This window comes from Cucurbita pepo, unplaced genomic scaffold (genome assembly GCF_002806865.2).
Source record: "Cucurbita pepo subsp. pepo cultivar mu-cu-16 unplaced genomic scaffold, ASM280686v2 Cp4.1_scaffold000249, whole genome shotgun sequence".
NCBI classification, from domain to species: domain Eukaryota; kingdom Viridiplantae; phylum Streptophyta; class Magnoliopsida; order Cucurbitales; family Cucurbitaceae; genus Cucurbita; species Cucurbita pepo.
Genome location: NW_019646501.1, coordinates 88,023 through 97,714, shown reverse-complemented (window position 1 = coordinate 97,714; position 9,692 = coordinate 88,023). Strand labels below are relative to the sequence as shown.

The window sequence follows — 9,692 nt, the reverse complement described above, 5'->3', positions numbered from 1 at the left end:
TTAGGTTTAGGCATAATGGGGGATGGTTTAACAAATATTGTTTTAGAACCTAAAGGAGTAGAACATTCATCAACATAGCCTAATCCTCTTTTATCACCACAAGGCTTACTCGCTTCAATTATTTTATCTAATTTTTGAGCACCTATAGTTAATTTTTTAATAGACACTTTAGTCTTACCAAGTTCTTGCACAATATTTGATTCCTTTTCTTCGAGTAATTTAATTAACTTATCTTTTTCACAACAATCATGCTCAAGATATTTAATTTTATCAATTAATGCAGTTTTCTCATCACAATCAAATACATGCTTTTTACAGGGTACATCAAATTTTACAACATTATGATTATTCTCTTTTAAGCAAGAATTTTCATTTAATAAAGACTTATTTTCAATAATTGAAGCTTTATATTTTTTTTTTTTGAAGCATAACATACTTTGAACCAAGTTTTTCTAAATCAAGTTGCATCTCCTCAAAAATTTTAAATAAATCATCATAAGAAGGAGATTCAAGAATTACTTCGTCTTCTTCATCCTCTTTGTTACCATGAGCCATGACTTCATCCTCTTTGTCACATGAGCCATGAAGCAAAAATTTGCTACTTTTTCATCACTTAGAGATTCATATGCATACATTTTATTATGAGCTAACATGCTAATTGATTATGAGCTAACATGCTAATTTTTGTTTCTTTAACTTGGTTTGTTCCCTCGTGAGTTACTACAAGAGTTTTTCAAATTTCATATGCGAAACAACACATAGATACTCTCTTAAATTCATCATTACTTAGGGCACAATAAAGATAATTTATAGCACTAGCATTAAAAGAACATTTTTTTATATCATGTTCATCAAATTCATTCTCTAATTTAAGCTCCTCAATGTTATTAACAATTTTTATTGGAATGTAAAGATCTTTACTAACATTCAACCATAATTCATAATCAATCGATTGCAAATAAATTTTCATTCTAGCTTTCCAATACGTATAATTTGTTCCATCAAAATAAGGAGATCTAGAAGTTGATTGTCCTTCACAAAAACCGTTTTAGCACTTAGATTTGCCATAATGTCTAAAAATAAAGTTTATATAAAAAAAATCAATAAGAGCAATCTGATACCAATTGTTGGATCGATATGACAACCGTAGAGGGGTGAATAGGGTTTTAACAATGTAATTATTAATTATTTTTTTTAATAACAATAAAAACTTGATACCATGCAATAAAATTTAACAATAATTTAGAATAGGAAAAGGGTTAGAAAATATAACATCGTAGTTTTATAGTGGTTCGGTCAAACTCGACCTACTCCACCCCCCAAGCGCCTCTTGGGAATTTGAATAAAACTTTCTAACTCTTTCCTCGGATTAGAGCCCAACCGCTACACCGCTCCTTTTACGAGTTCAAGAGCAAACTCAATCCTTTCTACGGCTCAGGATCAAACCGGTACACCGCTTTTTTTAAGAGTTCAAGAGCAAACTCAATCCTTTCCACGGCTCAAGCTCAAACCGGTACAATTGTCTGAAAACTTATAGAAACACACCACAACTCTCTGAAGTAATAGATTTACCATTTTCTCACAATACAATAGACATCTATCTCACGAATAAGATAAAAAAGAAATAGAATTGAAAGTTTGGAGAGAGCAACAATGGAGGCTTTTAAAAAAAGTTTAGATCGAAGAAACTATGAAACTTGTGTATTGTGAAATGTTCTGTGTGTTGTGTTCTATAAAATACGAAGAGGTGATGAGTTTAAATAGCGATCAAGTTGTAAAAATAGGAATTGATACGGATCACTAAAACGTGGACCACGAAAAATAATATTTATTTATTTTTAAATTTATCGTAAAAAAATTATAGACCACATGTTTCATTTATATATATATATATATATATATATATATATATATATATATATATATATAAATAATTATTTTCAATAAATATTAAAAAAAAATTAAATTCATTTTTATTATATATATATATAACATATTGAAATATAATAATATAATTAAAAAAATGTTAATATTTTAAAAGTAATTGAAAAGTTTTATAAATCTAATTGAAATTATTATAAATGTAACTTAAAATGATTTTGTAATTCAAATAATTTTCTTTCTATTTAAAAGGAACCATTAGTTTTCATAAATGTAAATGAAATCATTATAATTTTTTTTTCATTAAAAGTAATAACTAGTTTTCATGAAATCATTATAATTTCTTTCCATTTAAAAGTAACCGAAAACTTTTATAAATGTAAATGAAATGAATTTATAATTCAAATACTCTTCTTTTCATTTAAAAGTAATGGAAAACTTTTATAAATGTAATTGAAAACTCCACCCTTTCTTACTCTACTGAACTTATAAATGTCATACTTCGATTGGTCTATGATGTCAATTTTGTCGCTGGTCCATGATGTCAATTTTGTCACCAATCATCAATTTTGTCACCACATCATCACGTTAAGTATCTTGTTTTGAATTTGATTGGTCCATGATGTCAATTTNTATAAAATACGAAGAGGTGATGAGTTTAAATAGCGATCAAGTTGTAAAAATAGGAATTGATACGGATCACTAAAACGTGGACCACGAAAAATAATATTTATTTATTTTTAAATTTATCGTAAAAAAATTATAGACCACATGTTTCATTTATATATATATATATATATATATATATATATATATATATATATATATATAAATAATTATTTTCAATAAATATTAAAAAAAAATTAAATTCATTTTTATTATATATATATATAACATATTGAAATATAATAATATAATTAAAAAAATGTTAATATTTTAAAAGTAATTGAAAAGTTTTATAAATCTAATTGAAATTATTATAAATGTAACTTAAAATGATTTTGTAATTCAAATAATTTTCTTTCTATTTAAAAGGAACCATTAGTTTTCATAAATGTAAATGAAATCATTATAATTTTTTTTTCATTAAAAGTAATAACTAGTTTTCATGAAATCATTATAATTTCTTTCCATTTAAAAGTAACCGAAAACTTTTATAAATGTAAATGAAATGAATTTATAATTCAAATACTCTTCTTTTCATTTAAAAGTAATGGAAAACTTTTATAAATGTAATTGAAAACTCCACCCTTTCTTACTCTACTGAACTTATAAATGTCATACTTCGATTGGTCTATGATGTCAATTTTGTCGCTGGTCCATGATGTCAATTTTGTCACCAATCATCAATTTTGTCACCACATCATCACGTTAAGTATCTTGTTTTGAATTTGATTGGTCCATGATGTCAATTTTTCCGCCACATCATCACGTCGGGTATTTGTTTTAACTGGAACTTCTTCGTTTTATCTCTAATTTGAGAGAACCAAAAAAGACGTTGAAATCGTTATTCCCAACCTTACACTGTGGGAAAATACTGACAATTATTAATAACTCAAGGTAGGTTTGTTATCATCAAAACATCAATTAATTAATTNATCACTAAAACGTGGACCACGAAAAATAATATTTATTTATTTTTAAATTTATCGTAAAAAAATTATAGACCACATGTTTCATTTAAATATATATATANATTTTCAATAAATATTAAAAAAAAATTAAATTCATTTTTATTATATATATATATAACATATTGAAATATAATAATATAATTAAAAAAATGTTAATATTTTAAAAGTAATTGAAAAGTTTTATAAATCTAATTGAAATTATTATAAATGTAACTTAAAATGATTTTGTAATTCAAATAATTTTCTTTCTATTTAAAAGGAACCATTAGTTTTCATAAATGTAAATGAAATCATTATAATTTTTTTTTCATTAAAAGTAATAACTAGTTTTCATGAAATCATTATAATTTCTTTCCATTTAAAAGTAACCGAAAACTTTTATAAATGTAAATGAAATGAATTTATAATTCAAATACTCTTCTTTTCATTTAAAAGTAATGGAAAACTTTTATAAATGTAATTGAAAACTCCACCCTTTCTTACTCTACTGAACTTATAAATGTCATACTTCGATTGGTCTATGATGTCAATTTTGTCGCTGGTCCATGATGTCAATTTTGTCACCAATCATCAATTTTGTCACCACATCATCACGTTAAGTATCTTGTTTTGAATTTGATTGGTCCATGATGTCAATTTTTCCGCCACATCATCACGTCGGGTATTTGTTTTAACTGGAACTTCTTCGTTTTATCTCTAATTTGAGAGAACCAAAAAAGACGTTGAAATCGTTATTCCCAACCTTACACTGTGGGAAAATACTGACAATTATTAATAACTCAAGGTAGGTTTGTTATCATCAAAACATCAATTAATTAATTTGAGAGTAAGGGGAAAAAGCCAATCGATAGAGTCCTCCATCCAACCATTACCTCTCATCTACTAGGACCTCCGTATTAGTCCTCCATCCAACCATTACCTCTCATCTGCTAAGACCTCCCTATTGATATTAAGGTGTTCTAGCAACCTTAAGTTTTATTTGTTGGCTCTATTTATGTTTACTACAAATTTTAGACTCGTACGTAAGGTTCACTCTCAGTCAAATACGGTTTGTCCACTAAACTCTCTGGTCATAAATATTTATTGTTCTCAACTTGGCACACATCGCATTGGTCACTGGTTTCGTAGGGATTATTAGACTAAGAATACTCATTCACATCTCCATATTGTAAATAGTTCATAAGCATAAACTAGAGTCATACATCATACANACTTAAAATGATTTTGTAATTCAAATAATTTTCTTTCTATTTAAAAGGAACCATTAGTTTTCATAAATGTAAATGAAATCATTATAATTTTTTTTTCATTAAAAGTAATAACTAGTTTTCATGAAATCATTATAATTTCTTTCCATTTAAAAGTAACCGAAAACTTTTATAAATGTAAATGAAATGAATTTATAATTCAAATACTCTTCTTTTCATTTAAAAGTAATGGAAAACTTTTATAAATGTAATTGAAAACTCCACCCTTTCTTACTCTACTGAACTTATAAATGTCATACTTCGATTGGTCTATGATGTCAATTTTGTCGCTGGTCCATGATGTCAATTTTGTCACCAATCATCAATTTTGTCACCACATCATCACGTTAAGTATCTTGTTTTGAATTTGATTGGTCCATGATGTCAATTTTTCCGCCACATCATCACGTCGGGTATTTGTTTTAACTGGAACTTCTTCGTTTTATCTCTAATTTGAGAGAACCAAAAAAGACGTTGAAATCGTTATTCCCAACCTTACACTGTGGGAAAATACTGACAATTATTAATAACTCAAGGTAGGTTTGTTATCATCAAAACATCAATTAATTAATTTGAGAGTAAGGGGAAAAAGCCAATCGATAGAGTCCTCCATCCAACCATTACCTCTCATCTACTAGGACCTCCGTATTAGTCCTCCATCCAACCATTACCTCTCATCTGCTAAGACCTCCCTATTGATATTAAGGTGTTCTAGCAACCTTAAGTTTTATTTGTTGGCTCTATTTATGTTTACTACAAATTTTAGACTCGTACGTAAGGTTCACTCTCAGTCAAATACGGTTTGTCCACTAAACTCTCTGGTCATAAATATTTATTGTTCTCAACTTGGCACACATCGCATTGGTCACTGGTTTCGTAGGGATTATTAGACTAAGAATACTCATTCACATCTCCATATTGTAAATAGTTCATAAGCATAAACTAGAGTCATACATCATACATACCAATCATGATTCTCTAATATGCTCACATTTTATGCATGGATTCATGATTATTATTATTATTATTTAACTCATGCCATTTACATACATTCAACGTTTTTAGCTCTTAATCCCATGGTAACATGCTTGTTTAGGAGCNAATGAAATGAATTTATAATTCAAATACTCTTCTTTTCATTTAAAAGTAATGGAAAACTTTTATAAATGTAATTGAAAANGTTTTTAGCTCTTAATCCCATGGTAACATGCTTGTTTAGGAGCTTCGAGATACTACTTACATGAATCGTCAATTCCTTTGCTTTCATAATTGTTCATAATATGGTAATTTCGTCACAAATTCTCTTAATTTGACCTATATCTAATGATTTTCAAGGTTAGTATAAGNTTTCTTACTCTACTGAACTTATAAATGTCATACTTCGATTGGTCTATGATGTCAATTNATGGAGTTGAACAGAACGAGCTGAAACTTGAAATAAGCCTCCACCACCCACATGCGTACTACACTCGTTGACCCACATGTCCCACTCCTTGGTTACTCGCACCTCCACGTGCGCGTGAAGCCTGTGCACTGATGCGTCGTTCAACCTCGAAATAGCCTGAAATTCTAAATTTGTTTCATCATTTCATTCCATACCACTTATATGATATCCACTAACTTCATAATTCAGGTTGGGTTATCATCCCAGAAAGGAAAATAATATCTTTGAGGATAACATCATTGGGCTCAATTTTGTTTCTTTTCTTGTTTCCTTTAGAAAAGAAACTTTAAAGGAATTCATTGACAAAAGGAACAAGAACACCCTAAGGAGGTAGAGGGAACCCTGCCCAAACGCTACAACCTATTTTCTGCAAGAGACCGCATAAAGATCCAAAAAAACACAGCTGAAGGGGAGCTTGATCAATCCAACTGTACTCCGCATAACGTATCACAAGCAACCCTACAACTCCATTCATCCGGAATAATTAAGAAAACCACAGATAAAATTCTATACATTTATATGTCGCTAATGATAATTGATACTGAATGAATGTGATTCTAGAGCGAATTCTAAAAAATAAATTACAAATTCTCTCGAGCTTATTCTGAAAAATATACGGCAAGTGCGCCCAATAGAATGTATCAATCACGTAACAAAATTGGATCAAGGGTTTGTCCATTAGGATTGGAAATGGATAAGCCCGACTAACCAATTGGGAATTGATAGGCCTCGACGGACCAATATTGCTGAAAAATGACTAAAGAAATTTTTTTCCATCCCATCGTTTTAATATATTTTTTATACACGCTAATAATAATAAAATAAAAAATATTCATTTTCATTAATATATTTGTCTGGAGAAAAAGGAGGAAACATTGTGAGATAGGAATAAAAGTAAGAAAGGTAGAGAGTAATATAGAGTTTGAAAACTAATATATATATATTTTTTTTTTTTAAATTTTGATAAACTCTTTAGGATAATTTTTGTTGTGGTTCATTTGTTGAAAATCTTGGGATGTAGAAATTTAATGAAGGAATTATGTTCAACTAAACCAGTAATACAGGTTTAAGGTAAAACTAATTATAAGTCCTCCCTCAATTAAGGTAAAACTAATTATAGAGCCTGCCTTAAACCACATACTTATTTTTTAACAAATTTAGCTAGTTTGAATGGGTTATTTTTGTGTTTGTATGTAAAGAGAGTTTAAAGAGTGAACTAGAAAGAATGGGATTGATATCAAAGTTTATGGCATTAATACTTGTGTCGTTATTGTTGGTGTCTAATGCTACCGTGGTGCTACTAGCGGTGTTTTTGATGTTACGGCATTCGGTGCCAAACCTAGTGCTGATATTACTCAAATACGTGTACATTTGTTTAAGTTGATAAACCAAATTTTCATTTTGTACAAACTATTTTTCTCAAATGAAAGGGTTGAATTCACAGGCTTTAGCAGATGCATGGAAGGAAGCATGTGCATCGGCTACTCCAAGTAAAGTATTGGTTCCAAAAGGAACTTATCAATTAGGTGCATCCAGGCTCAAAGGTCCATGTAAAAGTCCTATTGAGCTTCTAGTTGAAGGAACATTACAAGCTTCTCCTACCGACACGGAAGGAGATGGGTTGCTTGTTATGGAATACGTCGATCATTTGACATTGTCTAGTACTCGAGTTTTCGATGGCCAAGGAAAAGGTGGTTGGGTAAAGAATGATTGCCACCTGAAGAAGGAAAAGGTGGTTGGGAAAAGAATGATTGCCACCTGGTTGGAAAAGAATGATTGCCACCCGAAGAAAATATGCAAAAAGCTTCCCATGATAAATGTCATACTAGTTTAATTATAAAATGAACTCATAATTTGGGTTAGCATTATATGCTTTAACACGGGGAGTGTTTTTTCTTTGTTTGTTTAAAATGAGCAGAATTTGAAGTTCAATTTCATCACAAATTCGATAGTGAAGGACATAACTTCACCGTATAGCAAGAATTTTTATATCAATATTTTGGCCGGCTAGAATCTTACCTTCGATAACTTGAAAATTACTGCACCAGACCATAGTCCCAACACCGATGGAATTCACTTGGGTGATTCAGAAGACGTTTACATTTTCAATACCGTAATCGCAACGAGAGATGATTGTATATTTGTAGGATACACTAACAGAAAAATAACCATTAGTGATGTTACTTGCAGACCGGGACATGGCATTAGCATAGGCAGCTTGGGTAGCAAGAATTTTCATATCAATGTTTTGGCGGGCAAGAATCTTACCTTCGATCACCTGAAAATTACTGCACCAGACCATAAATTCACTTGGGTGATTCAGAAGACGTTTACATTCTCGATACCGTAATCGCAACGGGAGATGATTGTATATCTGTAGGGTACACTAACAGAAAAATAACCATTAGTGATGTTACTTCGGACGGGGACATGGCATTAGAATAGGCAGCTTGGGCAAGTATAAAACGGAAAAAGAAGTGGTAGGAGTTACAATGAAGAAATGCAAATTAATCGGTACTACAAATGGTGTCAGGATCAAATCATGGCCAGATTCTGCCGTCTCATATCCAGCCTCGTACATGCATTTTGAAGATATTGAAATGGATAATGTTGCTAACCCTATCATCATAGATCAAGAATATTGTCCATGGAATCAATGCAACCGAAAGGTATGTATTAAAATCGAACCTCCTTTGTTTCCAACTTATTATCTTTTGAACAAGTATTAATTAATGTTTATTTTGAACCTTGGTTCCACCAACAATTAAGATTAGCAAAGTTAGTTTCAAGAATATCAAGGCACATCTTCTACTCCGGTTGCCAAACTTGTATGCTGTAAAAGTAATCCATGTGAGGACGTGGAAATTGTTGATATTGACCTCACTTATAGTGGTACAGAAGGGCCAATTGTGTCTGAGTGTGCAAATGTGAAACCGACCATTTCTGGAAAGCAAAACCCTCTCATCTGTGCTAAACCAGTGCCACCTAGACCACTCCGTCAACTGATTCAATAATATTTTAAGGTCGACAAATGTTTCAAGTGTCAAACCATTCTTCCTATCATTGTTATTTTAGCTTTCAAAATTCGGTTTACAACATGCCATGATGTTGGGCATGTTTCCAATAATTGTATTTTTTACATTTAAGAAAAATAATACTTATCGATTCTATTTTTATAGTATAGTATAATAAAGTCAACCACACATATATGACATAATTGTTTAAAAGTGAATTAAATAACGTATAGGTTGGTAATACTCAATAGACTTACATTGCTTTTGAAGGAGGAGAAGATCCTGAGTGAAGTATCATACTATTTGTGGAGGTTGGTTTCAATGGAAATAGTATCAATACTTTTTCAAATTATATTAATTTAAGGTAATAATAAAGAAAAGTTGGGATTATTGATTACAAATTTAAAGTAATTAAAATTTATATCTAGTAAATAATTTTAAAACATCACATTATAGATTTATCATCGTATTT

At 30.0% G+C, this 9,692-nt stretch overlaps 1 pseudogene; it reads left to right on the top strand.

Annotated features, from left to right (window-relative positions):
- Nucleotides 1–7,431: 7,431 nt before the first annotated feature.
- LOC111784625 lies at nucleotides 7,432–9,220 on the top strand (annotated as a pseudogene).
- Nucleotides 9,221–9,692: the final 472 nt, after the last annotated feature.